At 31.6% G+C, this 23,523-nt stretch overlaps 1 protein-coding gene across 3 annotated transcripts in view; it reads right to left on the bottom strand.

Annotated features, from left to right (window-relative positions):
* Nucleotides 1–20,910, bottom strand: part of LOC132737283 (uncharacterized) — a 35,436-nt gene extending 14,526 nt beyond the window's left edge. Inside the window, exon 1 of one of the 3 annotated variants that reach the window (XM_060724543.1) lies at nucleotides 20,405–20,910. The gene's annotated coding sequence lies outside the window, so the exon portion shown is untranslated. Of the gene's footprint in view, nucleotides 1–18,013; nucleotides 18,155–18,351; nucleotides 18,565–20,404 lie in introns of those variants that run through there. The other 2 variants (XM_060724544.1, XM_060724545.1) reach the window with 2 other exon arrangements.
* Between the last annotated feature and the right edge of the window lie 2,613 nt (nucleotides 20,911–23,523).

The following is a 23,523-nucleotide window of genomic DNA, read 5'->3' as shown; positions in this document are numbered from 1 at the left end:
TTTAACTATATTTATTTTTCTACCAGTTTCGGTTGAACAAGAACAGTTTTAGTTTATGTCTGTTTGACTATTTTATTATTATTCTTTTTCCTATTTTTGTGACCTTTCATATTGAAATATTTAAAAAAAAAAGTATCAATCAAGATTCAAGACTTTATTTATTTCAGTAAAGAAGTCTCCCACTAGAAAAATACAACAAACATGGCAGTGATCAATGTATTTGTTCAATAAAGCAAATAGTAATAAATATTATCATGGAATGATTTGAGATTTCTGTGGTACTTTTCTTTTTTTGGGGGGGGGGGGGGTGATGCGGTGGGGTTGTTTTGATACTTTCTGTTTTTGAATAATGCATAATAAATATATGCTACGCTCTCCCAATAGAGATATAATCAGTATTGACAGCGCGGGAAAACAAACGCTTTTATTTTAATCAAGTTTGTTCTGCGCGGATATCCATTGTGTTTGTTTTGTTTTAATTAAAGATGAATGGAGTCTCTACTGAACATTGATAGTGTTTCAACATCGCTTTTAAAACAGCACGCCTCCATTTTTTGTTAATATTTATGAAACTTTAATCATTGTTTTGATTATCAGACATGTTGCCGATTGTACAAATGAGCCGCGTCACGACAAAACCAACATAGTGCGTTTGCGACCAGCATGGATCCAGACCAGCCTGCACATCCGCGCAGTCTGATCAGGATCCATGCTGTTCGCTTACAAACTTTATTACAAGTAGAGAAACTGATAACGAACAGCATGGATCCTGATCATACTGCGCGGATGCGCAGGCTGGTCTGGACCCATGCTGGTCGCAAACCCATTATGTTGGTTTTGTCATGACGCGGCTCAAATATCGAGTTTTAACTTAGCGTGCGCCACTTGCTATCCATGGAAATAAATCATAAAGTATTAAGAATTTTCTTAAAATCCGTAAGTAAACGGATAAGAATTTTGGTGATTTAAACAGTGAATGAAGTCTTATTTTTTCATAATACAATGTACATTGAACGTACGACTCTGTTGAAATAATGTTTATTCATTTCTGTAACTACAAAAACATTTTGCTAAAATTTTATTTATTTATCTTTTATCTTTTTGTTTTTGTTTTAAAATTAAATTGCTTAAACACAATCTGGAGACGTTCTGTTTTTAACGTTACGGGTATTATACACACTCAATCATCATATATCCATTATTTCATTAATTATAATCTTCCATCTTCCTCCATGAATGTTCAAGTGTTTATTTCTTTTTTGCGTTTTTTCTTTTCTTTTTTGACGTTGTTGTTCTTATTGGTGCTTTACTTCAACACAAATGTGTATTGCAGTTAAGAAATCAGACGAACAAAAAACAAACCAGATAATATGAATTATTAAGTAAATCGTCCAATTTGTCAAATATTTTTTCATAGCGTGACGTCATTAATTTTACGTTTCTTTTTTGTGTAGATTTTCATCAGCATTCCATATTGTTGTATGATGATAACGGGCTCGTATAAAATTGTACTCATAACGTTTATAATGCGTCAGAAATGCTTTTATTTTCATTTCCCAAAAACTTTTTTTTATTTTTGGTGTTCTTTTATAGTTTCCAAAACATTGCTTATTGGCCAAATAATTGAACGCTATTGTACTTCTGTTGCTTTTTAGCAATTGATAAAGTTATATTTATGCAACTTTGCTTACATTTTGTTACGAGTATAAAGAATAGTTTTATATTCAGCAATATTTTATTTTCTTTACACATGTTATGTAAGCATGTAACATGTTCAAATACCATTATTTAAACATTATAAAACTTATGTCTGCCCTTTGATTAGAAAGAAAAACTGATTTGTTTCTGAGACATTGTGTGTAATTACACAGTCAAATAATGCCATAATTATACCAAAAATGTTTTTTTATCATGCGCCTGCACTACATGTATATGTATTACATATATTATGGAACAAATTACAAATTATATTTGTTTCGTATAAAAGTACATATATAATGACTTCTTCGAAAAACGTAATGATAAAATTAACTAAATAATTCGCATATCATTTGAAAAAAAAACTGTTTTGTTTTCTGTTCCGAATTTTCTTCTTCGTTGGTTTTTTTTTAATAATATTAATTTGTAAAACATTGTTTTTTGCCCTGCTATTTCTTGTAATTATGTAAATATGTCAAATACACCATCACAATTTTCTGTACTTATTATGTATGTTACATGTATTATGTATGTTTACAAAATTAATGAATGTACTTGTGCAATGTTTATGTTAAATCAAAAACCGCAAATCATAACACATGGCAATGAACGTACCAATAAACTATTTGACTTTGACACGAATAACTTCTTCAGAGCTTGACTAAAGTACACCAAAACCAAACGACAAAGAAAGAAGAAACGAACAAATAAAAAAACAAGACATATAAATTGAATCTGCTTTTCCGTTTTTTGTCAACTAAATTATTTTGAATAAGTCTATTGTTGTTTTCACTGGCAGTAACACAGAAAAAAATCTTCATCACAATTACTTATAATTTATATAAAGGAAAAGGAAGCAAATTACAAATGTATGTTCACTTTTTTCACACACCCTCTTTTGTTTAAATAGAAAGGAAACAAATATATTATTTGAATAATGATACGTCTGGTATCTAAATTTCTTTCTTTTCCTATAAACAAATGAGAAAAACTCGTGTTGAAAAAAAAAACAACCATTGCGTGTCTACAAAATTTAGAATTCTGAACGTCCTCCACTTCATCAAACGCTCATTAATGATTGATAACGCAGTCTGGGTCCTTACAAAGCTTGTTCTGTTAACACAACGAGTTTATGTAAGAAGTACTATATTTTAGGACAGACTTTTTTTCATTATTGATACTATAGTTTATCAAAAATATATACATTGTATAATAATGTAGACACGGAATAGTGCACCGTATATAAGGAGTTTACTATGCAAGGCGTTCATATATTCGTACTTATCAAAGGTGTGGGAAAGTAAAATAATTCGAATAATGTTTTTTTTTTACGGAAATGAAAATAATAATAATAATGATAATAATAAAACGATCATATAATATATTTATAATATTTGCAAATATAGCGCTGTTACATACATCATAAAGATTTCGATCCTTGAATTTGCACAATGCCGCTGGTAGCTTACATTACATCACCACTTTGTATAACATTTTCACGCTAAAATAATCCAATCCATCATTATATTCAAATTAAAACATTCATCATTTTTACAGATATTTTCAACAACATAAAAAGGAATGAAATGTTTGAAAAGATATGAGTGCAGATTGTGATCAGACGACACGTGTATGGGCAGCACTTTCTGCGTGTGTAAATTGAATTGCCGCCTTGAATTTAAGGGAAGCATTGGTATCTTAGCAATATCACGAATTATGCACGTCTCCTTTATAACTTAAATGAAAATTGAAAGACTGGAGTGTTCGAATAATGTATAAAACATTCCGTATGTCTGAGAACGTTCCTATTTTATTTTCTGTCTGTAGCCATAAAAACTGTTTCCTGCATGCAGTTTAATAAAGTTTTCGGATAAATTTGATACGAACTTGAATTTAATCACCAAGAATGATATATAACTTCTATAAGTACATTTATTCCAAAGTTTCTAATATTTGTTACATTATCGCAATTGGAATGATTCTTGTTTATACATTAGTATGGTGGCTGATTTGGAACGCTTTTGTGCGTCGTGTTGCCTAATAAGCCTAGTGACAGGGCGGCATCGCGACAACACGCCACACGACAACGCCCCGTTTGACGTGCTTCGCTAGAGACTGGACGACAAGCCGACAGCACGACAAGACGAATAGGCGATAACGATAATTAAAGGTTACGTTGTCGCTATCGACAACGCAACGCGCAATGTACCAAATCAGCCACCATAAGTAAGCCTGTGGTAATTTTGTGATAGAAGAATGATATCATGCCATTTGCTAAATCATGTGACACCTGATCCGCGCTTTAATAAACGAATGTAGAAACACTGACATTTTTTTGTTTTATGGTGATAGTATTTGAACCTTAACATTTTGTACGGCTTTCTTTCGTCACGTTAAACAAATATCGATAGTAACTGCTTCTGTTTTGAACGTATTCAAAGATGTAATGTAATATATTGCATTTAGATAAGCAGATGTTTGATATCTTAATAGTAACTGAGTATCAAAATACGTTTATTCATGAGTACTATATCGTATATCTGCTGTGTATTAAAGGGACTCCGCTGAGGTTTTTAACATAAGGAGATCAAATGTCTTTTTTAAGACTTTTTTTTAACAGGATGTAGATCTGCACCATCAACTTGTGTTCCAAATTTTAGATCATTCGTTTCTTTCGTTTCCCAGGGATAATCAATTTTATTGTGCATTGATCCTGAAATGAAAAGCGTTGCAACGATTTTCACTCAAATGGGCAAAATAATCGCATAAAAATCGATTATCAATTGTACGTCAAGCAATTTAGATACCATATTACGCATAGTTGTCAGTTTTAAGTGCACCAGGTGATTTATGGAAGAATTAAAATGAAAATAATTCTCGGCTATTGGACTTCAGTGGAGTTCCTTTAATGAGACATTTAAGTAAGTATCTACAGTTACTACTATACAGTTTCAATTTTCTTTTTGTTTGCATTGTTAAAGATCTAAGGAACATATCTTTTACCTGAACATGTTGACAGCTGTAAAATGACGAAGCGGGTTTGCATTCTTTATTGAAATATATATTTCCATAGCTATATGATATTTACTATATCATTTTAGCAAAAGTATGAAACATTAATGCCATGGTACGTGTATAATACTTGCACAGGTTTGCCGTTTCGACAACCTAACTGAAGATAGCCGATTAAAGGAGTATGCTTCCAGATAATTGCTAAATTTCATAAAAAATTTGAAGATGTATTTGGATGTGTAACACTGTGAAGTAACCTAAAGGAAGCAATTAACACATTATCAATACGTAAATTGCCAAAAAGTGGTCAAAATATGCTTAAATACATGTAGCCTTTACTGCGTTAGTAACGCAGTAGAAATATAGTTGTAAATAGTGAAAAATCAGTCATTAATCGCACTTAATATGTAAAGTATTATTAAAAAAAAAATTGAATCTTGAAACTGTTAACTTTTCTCATGTTTGATTTTATTGAAATATTTTGACTCATCTGGAGGCATGTACCTTTAAAAAAAACCTTCTACCAGAACATCTTACAACATTGACTGTTCACTATTTTTAATAATACTTAAATTATTATACGGTGTAAAATATATAACTTATTATTGTATAATCGACATTTCAAAAACATCGCAGTCGTCATGTTGTACTACAAAAATGTCAGTGATATTTTCAATGTGCATAAGTTGTTTATAACAATGATTTAATTGCTCTTGACCTTAAAGAATTTCTTCTCTATGGTTTTGCGCATGCGCCTGCGCCATACCTTTATCTTCTTTTTTTGTTGTTGTTTTATTATTCTTAATATGATAGTTTTGTTTTCTTTGCTTTTTAACAAAAAACAAATAAATGCTTTACCTATTTAAAGAAGCATGCCCCGAGGTTCGTGCTTATAAACAAATATTTAAAAGTAAAATTCTGTTGTTAAGTGACCAAAGAAAATAAGAAAATAAATTACACATTTCAAACAGTATTTGCATTCCACGGCAATTCACAAATAAAGGTTAAAATAAGCAAAAACAGCCTTTACTGCGTTTGTCACGCGTTAGAAATATGGTGATAAGTACTGCAAAATAAGTCCTTAATCTCAAATACCTCAAATACAAGGTAACATACTAATATATATTATTACATGAATCTTAAATCACATTTTTTGGTACAATGTTCTCAAGTTAAATTTTCTTGAAAAGATTTGTCTCAAATAAGCTGTGTCGTCGGGAGCATGCAGCTTGAAGCAAAATATAGCTTGTAACATGTTGATTTCACCTTTTCGTGTGTGTGTGTGGGAGGGGGGGGGGGTGAACCCCATATGGATCTCAAAATTGAGCGTCGGTAAAAATATATATATACTCAATGAGATAGATGACACTGTATCATATACTAAATGCAGACACACATTCACAACGATTGTCTGCCAATGATGTGGGTGTAATGTACAAAGCTTTTATATGCAGACGATTTTTATATGCAGACGATAACATTGCCATTTTGAGCATTTTTTTTATAATCAGAAAAAAAAGATAGCACTGTAACACCGCACTTTGGGGTCAAACGCACTTTGGGGTCGGACCCAAAAGTGCGTTACGTACTTTGGGGTAGGACCCCAGAGTGCGTTACGCACTTTGGGGTCCAATTTTGACCCCAAAGTGCGTTAAACAGGTACATATGCATTTTGTAACATCAGACAAGCGACCGCACTTTGGGATCATAAAAATTCAATCAATAAAATGAATTCTCATGATGTTTCAAATAATATATTGCAGTCAAAGCCAATGGTAAACAAAATCAAGGTATTGAATAGAGGCAAACCATGTGTCTTGAATTAAAGTAGAATCAATAGGGATTTTAAATGAGTGAAGAACTTTCATCAAATAAAGAACTTGTATCAATTATTAAGCTCAAAATGTATTTTTTCTCAAAATTTTCCATTTATATCAAAAGAATGTACACCTTTCATTAACTTCATTGTTTTTAGCTTATTGCATCATTTTTCCCGTTTATTTTTATTTATACATTTTATAGAAATATTATAGTCTTACAAAGGTTTAAATTCTGGGAAATCTTATAAAGACATTTTAATAAAAATTGTGCCGACATGTCGAGTGGTTAACGCGTCGGACTAGTAATCTAATGATAGCTAGCTGCATTGGTTCAAACCCCGTCAAGGGCAAGTCGTTGTTTCATTGAGTAAGAAACTTAACACTCATTGCTCAGTACTGGTTGGTCCCAGGAACGGATTCGAAAGTGTGTCTATAAGCTTATAGCTTCCTACACAATCGAACTAAAATATATATTATGTAAACACCAAAAATTGTGCCTGATTATATGCTAAAATGACCATTTATTTAGCTTATCTAAATATGACATTTAAGTAACTTGACTAGGTGTAGATCCGGCCTTAAGTACTGGTCCGTACAGGCAGTACACAAAAATAGCATAAACTATTTAAGTAGTCACACATTCATAATCAAAGGGCTGCAAGCTCTCTGGCATTTTCTGACCTGTGACATCTAACTCGTATTGTATATCTGTATGTATTTTCCTGTGTAAGTTTATTTTTATATACTATAATTCATCTTGCAGGGCACCGAGATGCAGCGACTGCGTTTAGACTTTTTACTAACAGTTTGAGTTTGACACATACGGAATTTTGCATGACCAGAGTTGCATCAAAAATCATTTATGTTAATTTTTTTATGACAGCCACACTTTATTTTTGCATATCGTGGCTTAAAAAACACTTAAAAAATAGTTGTCTCGACTGGGATTTGAACCCGAAACCTCTCGCAGCTTGGACGAAGACGTTACCCCTGCACCAAGGGGCAGTTATACGAATAAAAACTGAATAAACTCAAATAATTCTATAGAATTTTAGAGTTTGTATTCCTTATTAATTTCGAGGTATTTTGTTCACGATAAACCTGTTGTTTAACATTGCCAAAACAGTCTAACATGTATATTTTTCACTACTCGACAGTCAGATTTATCTGCAGTATTCGGTAATCGACATCGCTAAAAAAGCATTTTCATTGTTTAAATTGATATTCATCTGCGTAATTTGTGATTGTGCATTTATTGACAATGCTATAAGTCAACACTACTTTTAAACTTTGAATACGTTAAAATTTGTTGGATACTTGTAACTAAATAAAAATATTTCTTTCTTTTACATCCGATTTGCTAATTTTAAGCTGTTTTGGGAACTACTTGTTGTTAGGTTTTTCGTGAAGCGCTGTGCCAGAGATTGAATGGCAGCATTGTATTTCCTGATCTGCGATCAGAAAGTACAATAATGTAAAGTTCTCACTGGGGGGGGGGGGGGTCCAGACGGGATGGTAGGGTCCCTATCCCCCCGATATTATAGAAATAACATTTCAGAGGCCTATTGTACTTTTATTTGTATTTCTTAAGCTTTTTTTAAATTTTGGTATACTTCAATAGTATCCAAAAAGTTACTCATTGGCCAATTATCTGAACCATCTTTTTCATCTGTTGCTTTTTGGCAATGAGTACAGTTATAGTGAATTAGTACTTTATATGAAAGTCAAATACTACATAGTTTACATTTTGCTACTTTTATCCATTTTTTCCACATTTATCGCTTCTTTATACAGGTAACAAGTGTCTTAAATTTCTCTGATACTATTATTTAAACATTAAAAATTCATGTTTGCCATTTCCAAAGAAGTATGTAAGATTTCCCGTTAAAAAGCACCGGGCGAACGGTTGTTACTGAGCTTACAAAAAACTTAAGTTTGTTCATAAACTTAATAATGTATTTGTAAAAATCACTTTTTATAGTCTGATCTAGAAACTAGATATTTCACCAGAACATTGCAATAGAGTATTTTATAGTTTTTTTCATCCCCATCGTATTTAAAATGGGGCTTAATATGGCACAAAAAGTTATCAAGTAAATGACTGACAGAACATGGTAATGTTTCGCAGCATCTTTTAATTTTAGGATACATTAACAATTTATGTACTAGAGTACTTTGTTATATGGGCACAATTTTAGATATTTCAAGTTGTAAAATCAATGAAACTTTTATCACTTTAGCATCCAATCGCCAACTTGAACTCCACCTCAAATATTTCAATGTCGCAGATCGAAAATAAGTCAGAACTCAGTATTTAAGCAGAACTCAGTTGACACCTTCAGAACTTTTGAACCCAAAGTGCGTTGATATGTAGCATAATTACGCACTTTGGGGTCAATTTCTCGATTTTGACCCCAAAGTGCGTTGGACCCCAAAGTGCGGTGCGAAATGTAACGCACTTTGGGGTCGGACCCCAAAGTGCGTTTGACCCCAAAGTGCGGTGTTACATAGCACGTCACAAAGAGTTTACTTAATGAAATATTCAGCAGCCACAATTCCTTAGTGAAACGAGTTTTGCAGAGGAAAGTGCATGCTTTAAGACGTTTATTTATAATAAATTTTAAAGAGACGCGGTGCGCATTCAAAATCTAAGAATTGTCTTCAGACATTAAAGGACTTAACTAATATTCATATTCTATAGAACATGTATTGATACTAATTTAACAAGTTAAAACTATAACCAATAAGTCTTTAGCATTTGAACCACGTGACGTTCCTAGGATTCAATCTTATCAACTAAGCCTCGTTTCCACTTCCAGAGTCCAAAATCTCAATATCAAATGCATATAGAATCTATTATAGCCTCGTTGTCATTTTCAGAGTCAGACTCGCCTTACGCCTCGTCCAATATAAATATGACAGTTGTGTTCTTGTCAAATATTGTACTTAATAATGTGTAATAACCTAATCTACACAGAATACAATAATATGTGTATTAGATATTTTACTTAGCATATTCAAAGTTTTTACATTTATTAATACATTTACTTTATAACTATTCATAAAAGAAAAAGAACAACATAGTGTAGTATTTAAACGTTGCGTGATAAAACTAATAAATGACTCATGTTTATTTTTTTCTAAACCTGGTAAATGAAATAATTGTTTAATAAATGCAGTTCCTAAATGCACTGTTTTTAACAAATTGGACTAATCAAAACTACATACAATTAGGTTTCAATTGTCATAATTATGAACCCTTAGAGTCTGGTTTACTGAATGGTTTTCATTCTTGCAAGCATAAGATGAAATAATTATTTGTATTATCTTACCGTTCTTTAATGTTTCTCATTTTGAACATTTTAACAAACGAAAGTGACAGTCGTCTTCTTTATCGTTGCAACACAAACACTTTATATCAAATTTAAATAGTTCTAGACCAGCTTATTTCTAGTTAATATGCAAATTTCAATTATGTTATCGTTAAAAACATATTTTTTGTTCTCAAAAATAAATCTTTATGACTTCTTGCGACTTTTTCGATATCTAAAATTTAGGAATACGTTTTATGTTCTGTTGTAATTTTTACGGTTTCAAACAGTGTATAGTAATTAGTAATAAGCATAAACACGTTTCAATACCTATATTTTTATCTTTGAAGAAGAAAAAACATTAAAAAATGGAACATGTAAATTTGGTAACGTTTCTTATGCCTGCCATACGCCAGTAGGTTTTGTACACAATACTGGATCTATCATCCCAGTTAATGTTTTTGCTCATTGTTCGGTATAATTGCACGATGAAATTACATCCATTAATTGACTCGCTTTGTTATGATTTGTTTTATTGCCATTATCTTAATTAAGCTGTTAACCCGAACATCCTGTTTAATATAACATAATTATACTAGTCAGTATTAAACATAGCGTATACTCTGATATTTTGTGGGAGTAAACTTCCGCTAGTTATATAAATTAACTTAAGAAATGCAAAGAATTAATGTAATAAAATATAAAGCGTAATGGTATTGCCGCTAATTTGTTGTTCCGGGTAATTTTTCCACAGTAACATTTTATGAAATGCAAAGCACTTTCCTGATACACATTAATTCACAAATGAGCCGCGCCATGATAAAACCAACTTAATTGGTTTGCGACCAGCATGGATCCGGACCAGCCTGCGCATCCGTCTGATCAGATCTATGCTGTTCGCCATCAATTTCTCTCCTTGTTAAAGAGTTTGTTAGCGAACAGCATGGATCCTGACCCATTTTGTTGGTTTTGTCATGGCGCGGCTTAAATGAGTTTTTTGTATCAAATACTATCTAGCAATATATACAGATAATAATATACAGCATTTTATAACATAACCTGATACTTGAGCGAGAAACAAAATCGTTGTGTAATAATGTATTATTTCGTACTTTAAGTGATTGCAGTTGTGATGAATGACCTATGCTACAAACAGAAAATCAGGTAAGCTTTTATACTAATTTTACAACAGTGCAGTCTTTCGACATACATGTATATACATTTGAGTGTGTGATGGTGTTGTTGGTAGTTTACGGCAGTAAACCACTTTGCACTCACCAGAGCACGGTTCAACCACCGCACCCTTCCCCGGCATGCTAGTACTAGCGCATTCACGTTTGCAAGGAACTGATAACTTCTGTACATGTCAAAGCAGAGGTACAAGACAAATGACCGAAGAAAGGATTTCGTGGTAAATTATAAAGAAAGCGACTTTCATCGTCCGGGAATCGAACCCGGGTGGCCAGATATTCACAGTCTAGTGTTCTACTGTTGCATGCATTATATTATTACTCTGATATAAACATCTTGATGATCATTAAAGAAGTAAGTTTTTGGCAGTTATAAAATATAATACGGATACGTCATCTACTTTAATTAAGCGGGTACGGTAAAAAGACGCATTTTGATTTTGTTTATGTATAATATTCTTTCCGAAAGCTTTTTATGATAATGTTTTGCAATTACAAATATATGCAATCATATCATCATATTGATACAACAATGTTTCGTGTCCAAATATGTTGCAATACTAGCAAATAGAGAAAAATGAGATCCCTAAAGAACGTCTAAAACGACAGAATTGAAAATGTCGCAGACTCAGTTTGATTTACGCGTGTTTATGGACGGTATTGAAAAGTGCAAGCTAACGTTCACAAACCTTAGCACCAGCCTAAGCAGAATTCAACATTTAAACACGGATGGATGCATTGAAATTTTAACTTTAGAAACATCCACAGAAAGATAACTAATATCAAATTTAATCAGAAAATACATCATCATTGTTTTTTGTTCAGTTTGGAACACGAATTATATTTATTATCCATACAAAATCAAATGTTACTTTTATTCATGAAAATTCTTGAACAGAATAAAATCTGTATTAGTTAATATATTTTCCATTTAATTGATAATTGCAATAACATCTAATAATCAGTTCTTAAATTGTATATTAATATAAAGGTAAATATGGTTCACTCTTCACTCTGAGATATATTTGCTAGACGGCATTTTAATTCAAAATTAAAATTATAAAATTATTTAAAATAAAATATTAAGATAACAAAATTATTAACTTATTTACTTCATTACTTATAGTTGTTCCTAGTTAAAATCTCATAATTTATCCTAACCATATACAACAGTATGTCATGTTAAAATGCTAGATTATATCATTTCCCATTACAAAAAACGAAACATGTCAGCATTTTGTGACAGGAGATAGCATGTGTCTTTTCCTATGTGTAACATAAACACAACTAGCACTAAAGCCCGGGAAATTGCGCTATTATAAGAAACGAGTATCTGTCATTCACAACAGTGTGGTACTTTGTTCTCAATAAGTATCGACCCTGTGATTGTTTTGGGAAAACGTGCCTGCACAAAACTGTGATGAAAGCACAGTAAACTGTCTACTAATTGAATAGAACGTGAGGCTCCATTAATGATTAAAGGCATGTATTGCCCTTGTTGTTGTGTATGGATGCGATGAAACACTTTACAAATTTGTATTTGTTTTTAAATGAATATCAATCAGGATCGCGATTCATAGTTATTTTCTAAACAAATGAGAACATTTTATTGTAACAGAGAAAGTGTTTGATCATACTGTTTTGTATGAATGTAATTGTTTTTAACTTTGTACAATGTACGTAATTCAATATAATAATGTCGGTTCAATGAATCATATACGCGTTTGCTTTCAAATAAAAAAAAAAACCTATCACTTTGTATAATACAGTATGCCAACAAAGGTCAGTGAACAATAATGCTTCATGAACGCATGGATAGCAATTGGATCGTTTTGAAATTTGAATCTCGATATTTTGATTTTTTATCTTGTTTTGCAAGTTTTTTCTAGATAAACATGAATGTTCTCTAAAAGAAGATTATAATAATAAACAATACATTTATTATATAAATATATCTCGGAGTAAACCTCATAAGGATTACAAATCAAAATGGAAATTCTATATTTTGATTCGGACTTTTTCCTGAGTACTGTATAGCAAGCCTGTGGTCCAGGCAACTGAAATTATATAATGTCTTTTTGTTTTGAAGTTTACTTTTGCTCAAGAAATAAGTCAACACATGTGCATAAATGAAATTTTAATGCAAGTTTGAAACTCTGGCTAAGTAAAATTCTGTATGAATCAAATTCAAACTGTTTTTACCAAAAGTACTAAATAGTAAAAGTGTTTATATTTTTACAACTTATTTATATATCACTGAGGATTTAGGTCCTATTTTATACCCTACACATGTACAATGTTTTTTTTTTGTGTTTGAAGAGATGTGTATTACTCGAGTCCGCAAAAATGAGTGTCTGTTTTTCGTCCATGTACATAAAGCTATTAATAAAGATAATATAAATTGCTTAAAGTAACAACCGCTGTCTACTAAAAGTAATTTTGTTAATTGTTTATGTTCAAACCAAAAAATATAAACACAAAACATAAAAAACACGCAAAAATAACCCCACTTTTTTCGTATACAAAAGTAATTCCTCTAAATATGACATAATAGTGATTGAAATTTGAGCAAAAAGGCAAAACTGGAGCGTGACATTATAAAAATATTAAAAACAATAATATTGTAGAGTTGCTATTTTTTTAGAAAAAAAAATGTCTTATACTATCTAGAAAAGAATACAAGTAATAAAAGGCTGATTCCTATGATTTTTATACTGGTGTCCATTAGGGTCCGTTATCCTTAGACAAGCATTAGGAACGCATATTTTTTTGAACAGCAAACAATAATTACTAACAACACATTCATTTCTTAGGTTATAAAGTTTTGTTTTGCCTATTGATTTTAGTTGTTGTTGTTACCTTTTTTGACATGTATATGTCAAGTAAATGAATATATTAAGCATCCTCAATTGATTAAATCACAGTAGCATTTGATAAATGGTTATTTTATGTATATTTGTTTATCGATCACTGGTTTATTTATTTTATTAGTATCATTTATTTTGTCAACAATATTTTTAAAGCATATGCTTTATTTTTTGGGGGAAACTTGAGATACCACTCCGTGCAGTTTATAGGCACAAACGGGAACCTAGACGGAATTCCCCACCCCGTTAACTACCTTAAGTCGTCCTCACATGAAAGTAGCCGAAGTTCTCACTCGGCAACGCAGGCCCCGTTCTTTTAAAATATATATAGCTTTGCCATTAAAAATCCCATTGAAAATAATATAATAAATCCTACTAAGGGAAAGTCAATCTCCGAGTCCGACACACGAACCGTGATAACTTGACTTTTTATTGAATTATCTTTTTCATGGAAAAAGAAATTTGCAGAAAATGATGTATTATGTACCAGTTTCTTTCTATTATGAAATTTATAACTTTGTTTTCGTGCACGATATTTCCTGTTCTTGAAAAGGTTTTATTATGAATTTGTACCAAATGAAACTAATTCTATTTATGCTCAAATGATAACAGAAATTCTTGTTGAAATGTGTTAAAAAATGTGATAATTTCCTCTATGGGACCTGTCGCATTACAGACGCAATAGAATTATTGTTTCCCAGTTACACATGCCTTCAATAATTTACAGCAAGCAAGGTGACGTAGGCCTTGTGTCGCACAGATGTCCTCCTTAATTAAATGAATAATTAAAGACACAAGCGACATAAATGTTGTTTATGATGCAAGCGACATGATGTTTGTCCCTCGGGTTCATGAAATATTGAAGAAACATTGCGCAAAGAAGTCTCATATGACCAAGTTTTTATAGTAATAATTCCAAGGAAATCATATAATATTTCTGTACAATATGTGTTTACATCAAACGAACTTTCTTGTGTGATATTAAATACCATTGAGATAGAATGACGACGGTGTGCGGTTTAAGCACCTGGTGATCGTATCATGTTAAATATCAGAATATTAGTTATATTGTATAGGAAAATATTAATATTAGCAAATGAAAATTGCCTGCACACATAAAGGATGCAAGACATTTTAACGCCATCGAGAATGGTTTCTCATAAATGTATAGCCATAGATAGTTAACCAACCTATACATAATAATACAACTCTGAAATGTACATAGCATAATTAACTTCTGATTTTCGAACAGAGTTATAGCTTAACGTTGTGCTACGCGTAGATCATGACGTTACGTCGATATATTCGTCGACGTCATTTTAGCGCGGGCATGGCTGATACATTTGCTTCATTTTGTTTTACGCTGTAGCTGAAGTTTATGTAACAGGAGAACTTCTAAAAATACGTTACATATATAAATATTGACGGGCTGTTTGTTTTGTTATGGACAATTAAATCACACTAGCCCATTAATGTTTTTTATTACATGCTTTTCGGTGGTTTATAGAAATATATCAGTGATATAAAACGGGTAATTTCACTGTTTGAAACAGTGAAATTACCACTTTGGTAATTTCACTGTTTTGAATTTAAGCCCCTTACGTTGTTTCAGTGAAATACCAGCGTGCACAGTACTGGGTACCAACTTAATGACGTGACGTCGTAAATGACGTCACGTTGTATTATCATTTGGCGCGATTTTTACTCAGTATTAGGTTAAAAGTCTTTTTAAAACGTTTCTTTGCATGTAATAAAAAGAAAATTTGTTTAGTGTAGTGCAAAATCGAAATATATATCACCTTGTGAACACCAAAAGTTCATATTTCACTCGTGGCTGCGCCACTCGTGAAATATAACTTTTGATGCTCACTCGGTGAAATATATTCCGATCTTACACTGAACTAAACAAATATCCTCTATATCTCCATTCCAACTCCTATACTTTACGAATTGAATGAATATAATTCATTTGTTAACATTTTCAATTTCAAACATTTAATTGTTCACGAATGTATTAGTTTTAATTAGTGTTACTTTTAGCTCGACTGTGGTGAAAGCTTGGAGCTCATTCAAACCACTCTTGAGTCCACTACCTGAAAGGTACCACTTACTATAGACCTCAAATTTATATATACTTTTTTCTCACATCTAATGATATGCAGTGGTCTAGTATACATTCTGTGGCAGTTTCTGGCCAAATAAATATTCGAGATCTGAGTTAACTTTGAGAATTTCTTTATATGCTTTGACCCTGGTGTCTTGATACCAGTATGGTTCGAACTCATGATCCCTTGATTAAGACACAAAGTAACTTAGCACCTGTAGATTATAGCTTGGGTATATTATAATATATTGTAGTATGTTCAAGACTTTACATACTAGTATTCAAAACATTGTATGCTTTAAAGCATCAACAGTTTTTATATCATCTTCTCTTTGCACATAACTATTTTGTTAAAACAAACAGATATGAAATTTCTTATTACCCAGTTAATTGACTCCCCCATTTTAAGGTGTGTGTTTGCTTGTTTTTTATCTCATGAGATAGTGTCTGACATGCGCAGCAGTTTAGATAAGAGAATGCATTTTAATTGAAACTTGTTCATATTGACGTACGGTACCGGTTGCAACGTGTATGGTTAGCTGAGCATTTTGTTTACAAACAGATGCACGTTATGATCATTATTGTAATTATAAAACATGCTAAGCTTCGTGATGTTGGTTAAGTCATACTGAGAAAAATGTTCCTGTTTTCCTTTCAATTTTAAAGGTTGTGCGAATATAGGAATGTGTTAAATATGTCTTTTTGAACCTTTCGACTTTACCGTTTCTCAATGGATTATCTAAATTCAACCTGTAAACACTAGATTATTAAGCCGTGCGACATTTATGCTTTTATATTTGTTAAATAAATTACCGGTATGAATTTATCTAAGAATAGTTAAAAGTCTTATCGTAGCAATAGTACAGGCGATATGTATCAATCACATAACGTATGTTTCTCTTTATAAATTAATGTAGTCGTGATGAATTGCAATTATATCAATATCACATCCCGCTGAGGGTGACATAACACAATGTTAATCTTAGACAAGTTATCTCAACCGAGGCGTAAGCTGAGGTTGACAGTATCTTGTCTATGGTGAACATTTTGTCCTATCACCTGCAAAAGGATATGAAAATTATTTAACCATACCAAACAAATCAATATTCAAAATCGACACCTCGGATATAATACATTACAAATCTACAAAAACCCGGTATGCGCGGGAGTACCGGATGGAATTGTCGTGACGTGAAACGTGGTGTTACCATATTCATTACGGATTGGAAATCTATGACGTCATGCAATACTAAACGTTTATTATGAGGTAAAACGATATTTATTTTTGACCTGTTCAAGCCAAGAAATAAAAATACTACCCGATCAAACACGCCAATGCTTCACATACGTTATTATTTTCACTTTTCACCTTTAGTTGTAATTCTGAAAGAAAAGTATTATGAAAATAAACCTACACTTAATGCAGTTAAGTAATTTCGAGAGTAACTGTTTCAATACTGGCATTTTGAATTTCTGTTACAACTCCGCCTACAAAACAAATATTTTTACAGTCTACCTTTCAGGTATGTGTAACCTTAATGTTTAAATAGACAGAAATCAATCATTTGGAATTGTTTGCATCAGTGGATAACCATAACTACTTGTAGTTGAATAAAATGCCTTTTTTTTTTAAATTTTGCCTGAATGTTCCCGCTATCTCATATATTTAATTATCTTTTTAGAAAAACATTTTTAATCGTGTATCAATGACTATCAGTTTAGGGGAAACCAGTTGCAGTTGATAATCGTGCTTCCGCTTCAAATAATCAAGGCACGGGAAACACGTGCAAGATCCATGATTGCATTTTTAGGATAAAACGCGCGTTATTTTGTACATCTTTGTATTAAAATAAATACAAACTTTGCCAAAATAGCTAGTAGTCAATTAAGATTGCACCAAGAGGCAAGGTTTAACATTTTAAACACATATCTTTATATAATAGATGAAGATACTCAAAGTTCCGTAGTTTATCAATCCCGTATCTCAAAATGATAAGACATGCATGCTTACCTGTGATAACATCCTTTAAACAAAACATATCTTATCTGAATTAAGCACCTTTTCAAAACACAAACGTACATTTAAAGGCGGCATCCTCCAAGTAAACTTTTCACTGTTATAGTCTACTGTTTTCAAGTGATAATTTAGAACGCATTATCTGTTGATACTACATTCACATTTTTCTCTAATTTGCTTCTGACATTTACAACACTTAACTTGACAATGTTCTGCATGAATATTTGATTAGAAATATTGTACAACAGAGCTAAATATTATAGAATTATATTAAAACAATATATTAAAGGCCAAGCGTTCAATAAGAGAACGTAACATTTACTAGTACGTACCGTAGAGAAACAATTTTCCTTTTGAAGTCCTCCAAACTAATTCCAGCACCAGTATTAAATTCCATTTAAGTGGAAAATTCGCAACAAAACGGTGTGCATTTTTTCAATAATTGCAAATTTAGAATCCGCAGTCAGCCACAAGTAGACAGACAAGAAAATGCCAGCAATGAGAACGACATATCATGATATTTGTAAGCATTATACCCAATATCGACAATTATCAGTTATTAATAGCGGTATCAAAGCCATACAAAGTCCGGCGGCAATATATCACATGTTTAGATGTCCTACAATGCACTTTCACAAGATCACGTGATTAATTTGACACTGGAAATTTCTCGTGCACATTTCTGATCCTGAATTTTTGTACACATCATTCGGAGGCATAGCATGTCTTATTTTCATATTATAGCTTTTCCCAAAGTATTCAATATTTGTTCATTTCCTAGGAGCTTTTATGCGTTTGAAGGCACCTTTGATTTATACCTTAAAGGCATGTTTATAAGATTAAAATTTTACATCGCTTTGGAGTTTCGTTCCCGCTTTGTACATATAATGTTGAAATATCTTTCGGGTCGTCTTAAACTAATAATAGTAGCTATATGATAAATGTACAAGCAAATTTGATCAACTTTCTCCCAATTTTTCCGCGGTCAATTTATCAATATAAAGAATTCCAATTAGACATTCTTGACATATAGTGTAATGTATATAAATATATCGACTACGTATCATTCGGCGAATTCTGTCAGTTTGTTAATTAACAAAGCCAATTTTTGAAATCATTTTCATAGACAGCAATTTTATCATTTAAATGCACATTATGCCTCAGAAATATTTTTTTATTCTTTAGAAAAGGCTGATATGTTTTATAATATTTTGATAACGAATTTAGAGCGTCTTAGGTGTTGAAACGGCAGAAAGTAGTGTTGAATGTTCATTTATGAGTATTAAAGTGAGCAAAATATTAACAAAGTACCATTTTGACTTCTTTATTAAATTATAACTCAATATAATTAAAAGAAACGAAGCAAAAGATACTAGTGGTTAATCTATATAGCCTATGGATATTTTTTTGGAAAATGTAAAAGAATACTAAAAATGAAAAGTATTTGAGAGAGAAAAATGATAGCATTTTTTTCAGGGTTTAAATGGACCTTTAATAAACATTTTGTTTAGTGTTTGTTGTTTAGTGCTTGCACGAATTAATCCATGTATGTTACATGTAGCACATGAATCCACTGATATGTTTTATTCGTTATTGTTTTATATATTAATTGTCCATGCTTGTCTGATGTTTTTAGAAACTTTTTGAGTGCACTTCATGTATGTATCGATATATTTTAAACGGTTGATACTTGATTAGAAAATCTTTACTTCAATTGTTTGGTCTCATTGTTGAAACAATGGTAAATATTTGTACATCTAAAAGGTTTTCATGACTTTCTGACATAATTGAATGTGATAAAGTAACTGAATTATTTATTAAATTTCTGTATCCCTATAACCTACCATTTACAAAAAAACAAAACAATAGCTTTTTATCTCTTTTAAAACCTGAAAGATTCGTATTGATTATTTATATATAATATAACAAATTCCTGTTGAAATGAATAATAAATGAAGTTTAAGTGGTGTTGAATACAACTTTTCTAAAAATAAAATATTATGATACGAATGCATTGTGAAATCCTATGCATTAAAACTTTGTCACAACTTATTGTTTTATATTAAAACGGATAATTTACATATGTTTTCATTTTTTTAATTTTTTTTTAGAGTTCCGCAATATGTAAACTTCCCTTCACTGAATATTATTTTTATTAGATGTTCCTATGTCATGACTTTTTGTTTTATCTAAAGATAATTATTTTCAATGATCTGTACCATTTCTTTATTCAAAAAGTATTTTCTTTTTTTTTCATATATAGCTTTCAAGATGTTTCAAATATTAATCAACTTACATAGCATCATTTCTTCAATATTTCAATTTGACATATTCAGATCTTTATGAATAAATGCTATGTAAATACCGTATAAATCATTGACTTACCTTAGAGTTTAAGATATCCAAAAGTTAGTTCGTCCGCGTCTTTTGCATAAGTGTTTTATTTTAATAGATATCTCCCGTAAAACAAATAAATAACCGTTTATTTCACTTCGTATTATTAAACCAAAAAAATCTCCTTTATTGAAAGGCTATCAATATTTCGTTTTCACCAACTATTTTATCCAAAAACTAGCCTGCGCTAACATATAAAGATCGTTCAGTTATTAATGGTCCAATCAAATTGTTTTATTTTATATACGAACTATCCGTGGGAAATATATTTCGAAATAACATCCACACGACTAGACAATATATACATACATCCTATCATGTAAGAATACTTTTGCAATTTTGTTCGTACAAATACAATATGTGTTCTATTATTAAAACGCGTCCGCTACTTTCTAAAATACGAAACTATCTCTAGAAGATATATCCGTGACTTTACTTGATTTGGTACCAGCATCTATTATTTTACCGCCTTTACACAAACAGTCAGCGCCGATCAATGGGAAAGAGACGCAATGATGGCTTATAACCAAATTGACCATTTGTTGTAAATATTGATATAATTATTGTAACATTAGTTCATTAAACATTGAGCACACTTGTTCACCCAAGGGAACCAGCTATGGGACAGTATAAATAAAGTTGAGTTTGTATGGTGGAGACAGAATATCGGACAAAAGCGTGCAACAAGAGGTTCTAATTGACATATAAATTGATTTTATTTTTGAAGATTCTTTTGACACTCCATCTTATGTAAGGTATACTGACTATTATGGTTAATAAATCAAGCGAGTGCAAACATTTTGGACATTCTTTTTTTTTTAAATAATAACTAATGTATTGTTTTGTTAAAACACGGAAAAAGATAACAAAATGATGGTGATTTGATTAGCTATGAAAATAAGTATGGCCACCTACATTTTGAATTATATATGTTGTAACATTATTGTGAAAACATATTGAATATATGAGCCGTGTCATGAAAAAACCAACATAATGGGTTTGCGACCAGCATGGATCCAGACCAGCCTGCGCATCCGCGCAGTCTGATCAGGATCCATGCTGTTCGCTTACAAACCCTATCACAAGTAGAGAAACTGATAGCGAACAGCATGGATCCTGATCAGACTGCGCAGGCTGGTCTGGATCCATGCTGGTCGCAAACCCATTATGTTGGTTTTGTCGTGACACGGCTCAATTATTTAGAACACTGCCTAGTAGGCTTACCAGAACTAGTACTAGCCAGTACTGGTGCCTTATGAGTAAATATACAATGGAATCCAGTAGGTTGACCGGGTTGTGAGAATCATAAATTAACATCAAGGTCACAAATACACGTTTAATGTAAAATAAGGTATTCAAATAACCCCTCGTATCATCATACAAGTTTGGAATACATTTTAATTTTCGAATTTATTGTTTATGCACTTGAAAACATACACATTTTGAATTTGTTAAAAAAGTAAGACGCGGTATTTTGTTTCTTTTCGAAAACGTTTTTTTTTTCTTTCTTATTTCCATTACTTCTTGGAAAACGCAACTCGCATTTAAAATGAATTGAAATAAGAACATGTTCTGTATGCAAATTTTAGTATTGTAAACTTCAGTTAAATGTATTAATAGTATTTTTAATTTTTACAGCGTTTACCTGACATACTGTCATTTTGCTTACATTATTTCAGTGTTCCAAATACATGGTAAAACTCAAATTAATCTGAAAAATCGTGTGTATCATCTAAGGGAGGCAAATAGCTTATATCTGTCATATTTTCATGTAAATCACGTCGTAAAAATATTAAATAAGCTATTAGAAGTGCGTTGTATGTCAAAATAAATGCAAAGTAAATATAGTAATGTAATTGGTAACACTTTACGTGCACGAAAGTTTTTAAACAATTAAAGAAGCAGTTAAAAAGATAATAATTTATAATGGTGCGGACATTTTCTGTGATGACAATTATTGTACTATTCATACTTCATTTGTCTCGTACACATCTTCACCTCTCTTAAAGCATCTATAATTCATGAAGACGAAAATTAGTAGTTCACGAAGAACCCATTCCGGCTCCGCTCAATAATAACAAAAACGTTTATATAACGCCAAGCCTATGATGAAAAACAATACTGTTGCAAATTTGAGAACAAGACATCACATATTTTTATTCTATGATATTGGAAAAAGTTTTTGATTTCCTCTCACTATGGAGAATCCTCATCACGTTTTATTCATAATTCCGTGGGCTTGTTTTAGCCAGATATTCCCAAAGGAACGTGTCTATATTAATTGCATTTTGAATCGACGTAAATTACTTTTGATGGTCGCACAATGGTTTGTATCAAAGCGCCGCCGACAAATTACTGTTTGTCTGTACCGACACATGTGTCCAGGACGTTTGGTTAGGGTACAGAGCTAAATATTACAAAGTACGTTTCTATGGAGCGGGAAAAAAGACCGCGATGGACTCTCGTGAGACGAGATTTCATTTCGGTATAAAAAGATGAAATAATGATTGATACTGGGTATTTTGTCCTAGAAATTGATACACTTTGTAAAGAGAAAAAATAACTAGATGAAAGACTGTTGGAAATGGAAATCTCGCGAGATTTGTAATTTGAAAATTTAGATGATTGATTAATTGTGGGCCTTTGTGTTTGATCGAGAACTGTAATGAAATATATTGATTGTTAATACTATCTTGTCTATCTTGGAAACTCTGCAGATATTAAATATAATTAACCGTTCAGATTTGGATCTTTACGCAATATGGTTATGCATTCAGAAAAAGCTCTTTTATTTCAACGCTTTCTGTGTGGGGCGTAGCTTTTTTTAAATATAATATATGCAAATTAAAGCAATGTTAATTCAGCCGTACAAAGTAGTTTTGATCGGTAAGATAAAAATATATCATTTATAATAGCTGTATAATACAATGAAGGAACGTGCGTTACATAAGAGTTCATTTATGTCTGCACTTAAGAAACGATGATGCGTTATCAATATTTAAAATATTATCTAGAAAAAAAGTGAATGGTCATGCTTTGAAGATATCATAAATTTGAAATCCAATAATAGACAATTTACCACTTAAATATGAAAATTCCTACATTTTATT

This window comes from Ruditapes philippinarum, unplaced genomic scaffold, assembly GCF_026571515.1.
Source record: "Ruditapes philippinarum isolate M1 unplaced genomic scaffold, ASM2657151v2 ctg3595_1_1_1_1, whole genome shotgun sequence".
NCBI lineage: Eukaryota > Metazoa > Mollusca > Bivalvia > Venerida > Veneridae > Ruditapes > Ruditapes philippinarum.
This window is presented reverse-complemented; position numbering and strand designations above follow the sequence as displayed.